This window comes from Sinocyclocheilus grahami, unplaced genomic scaffold, assembly GCF_001515645.1.
Source record: "Sinocyclocheilus grahami isolate Dianchi unplaced genomic scaffold, SAMN03320097.WGS_v1.1 scaffold309.1, whole genome shotgun sequence".
In the NCBI taxonomy this organism is placed as follows: Eukaryota; Metazoa; Chordata; class Actinopteri; order Cypriniformes; family Cyprinidae; genus Sinocyclocheilus; species Sinocyclocheilus grahami.
This window is the reverse complement of record NW_015505488.1, coordinates 297,279-299,837: the sequence shown is the minus strand read 5'-3', so window position 1 is coordinate 299,837 and position 2,559 is coordinate 297,279.

Genomic DNA, 2,559 nt, shown 5'->3' with positions numbered 1-2,559 from the left:
GTGCGTGCGTGTGTGTGTGTGTGTGTGTGTGTGTGTGTGTGTGTGTGTGTGTGTGTGTGTGTGTGTGTGCTTGTGTGTGTTTGAGTGAGTGTGTGTGTGTGTGTGTATGTGTGTGTGTTTGAGTGAGTGAGTGAGTGAGTGAGCGTGCGTGCGTGCGTGTGTGTGTGTGTGTGTGTGTGTTTGAGGGAGTGAGTGAGTGAGTGAGCGTGCGTGCGTGCGTGTGTCTGTGTGTGTGTGTGTGTGTGTTTGAGGGAGTGAGTGAGTGAGTGAGCGTGCGTGCGTGCGTGTGTCTGTGTGTGTGTGTGTGTGTGTTTGAGGGAGTGAGTGAGTGAGTGAGCGTGCGTGCGTGCGTGTGTCTGTGTGTGTGTGTGTGTGTGTTTGAGGGAGTGAGTGAGTGAGTGAGCGTGCGTGCGTGCGTGTGTCTGTGTGTGTGTGTGTGTGTGTTTGAGGGAGTGAGTGAGTGAGTGAGCGTGCGTGCGTGCGTGTGTCTGTGTGTGTGTGTGTGTGTGTTTGAGGGAGTGAGTGAGTGAGTGAGCGTGCGTGCGTGCGTGTGTGTGTGTGTGTGTGTGTGCGTGTGTGAGAGTGAGTGTGCGTGTGAGTGAGCGTGCGTGCGTGCGTGTGTGTGTGTGCGTGCGTGTGTGTGTGTGCGTGCGTGTGTGTCCGTGCGTGTGTGTGTGTGAGAGTGAGTGTGTGTGTGAGTGAGAGAGAGAGTGAGTGCGCGCGCGCGCGTGCGTGCGTGCGTGTGTGCGTGTGTGAGAGTGAGTGTGTGTGTGAGTGAGAGAGAGAGTGAGTGCGCGCGCGCGCGTGCGTGCGTGCGTGTGTGCGTGTGTGAGAGTGAGTGTGTGTGTGAGTGAGAGAGAGAGTGAGTGCGCGCGCGCGCGTGCGTGCGTGCGTGTGTGCGTGTGTGAGAGTGAGTGTGTGTGTGAGTGAGAGAGAGAGTGAGTGCGCGCGCGCGCGTGCGTGCGTGCGTGTGACTGTGTGTGTGTGTGTGTGTGTTTGAGTGAGTGAGTGAGCGTGCGTGCGTGCGTGCGTGCGTGTGTGCGTGTCAGGTAATCCGTTCCCACCAGGGAAGCTGTTTAATATATATATGTGCGTTCCCTGTAAATCCTCATCCTGCTGATTCCAGCGTGTTTCTGATTTCCATTCACAGCGCTGTATGAGGAGAGGCGGAGGTGGAGTTAGTCTGCTGTGGCTCTATTTATTTAACCCAGAAAAGTGTTTTTTCCTGCTTTGAAATCTGGGACACACTAAAGAGGTGAAAATATGAACAACCAAAACAGAAGCCTGACGCTTACTAAGGAATCTAGAGGTTTGAGTCCTGAAAACGAATGAGAAAAGAGTTTAACTCAATTCAATTGGCTACTGTATCATCACTGGGATTATATATTAAATATTCACAAAGTCCTAAACACAAGAGAAAAATAAAATCCTAACAAGTTTCCTTCAGAAAATAAAGAGAAACTCACATAGTCTTCGTGTCATCTGTAATCTCTGGTCAAAGGTCAAGATCCCTTCACATCATGTTGTTCGTGCAGCAGGAAGGAACTGTTCATAACAAGTTGTTGTTTTTTTAACCTCATTAATCCAAAATGTTTCCCCTGACCTGTACTTCCTCCGTTCACATTCACGTCAAGTCAAGTCCCCTTTATTTCTACAGTGCTTTATACAATACAGATTGTGTCAAAGCAGCTTTACAGTATTTAAAAAAATCTAATTAAAAGTCCCCTGCACTTCCTGTTGTGTTCAGGAATCATAAATGAACTGCTCTATTTAACTTCAAATCCCTAATAAACACATACAGACTCACCATCACAATGTCTTTGTAACGTTAATTTTTCATACAATGCCAATGCAAACATTAATTCATCTGTCATTTGTTCAAATAATCATTTCTGAAGTCATGATTTAGAACAATTAATACTGAAATAACAAAAAAAATAACCTTTTTGAATGTTTGCATTTGTATTGTAAGGTGTGGTTTTGTGAAGCATTAAACAGATTGAATGCATGATGATCTAAATCTCATGTTAAATCAGGAAGAGACAGTGATTCTACCACAGGAACCACAGAGCAAAATCACTGAAACAAACCACAGTAAAGACACAGCTGTATGATAAAACCACTTTCGCTCAAATAAAAAAACCCACCACACAATGATCTCATGACAAACGATTCATAAGAGATTCACTGGTGCATGATGGGTAAGCGCTGTACAGCTGACTCCAGAGTGTGTTTGATGATGTGTGTATGTGTGTGTGTGCTAAAAGCTGGGCTTAAATACTCTGAATGAACAAAACCAGCAAAAAAAAACACCTGGAAAAAATTCAGCACAAAGATTTGAAAATAAAAGTCAAATCGAGATGTGAAAACTCTCTCTCTCTCTCTCTCTCTCTCTCTCTGTCTCTCTCTCTCTCTCTCTGTCTATCTCTCTCTCTCTCTGTCTCTCTCTCTGTCTATCTCTCTCTATCTCTCTGTCTATCTCTCTCTATCTCTCTGTCTATCCCTCTCTGTCTATCTGTCTATCTCTCTCTATCTCTCTGTCTATCCCTCTCTCTCTCT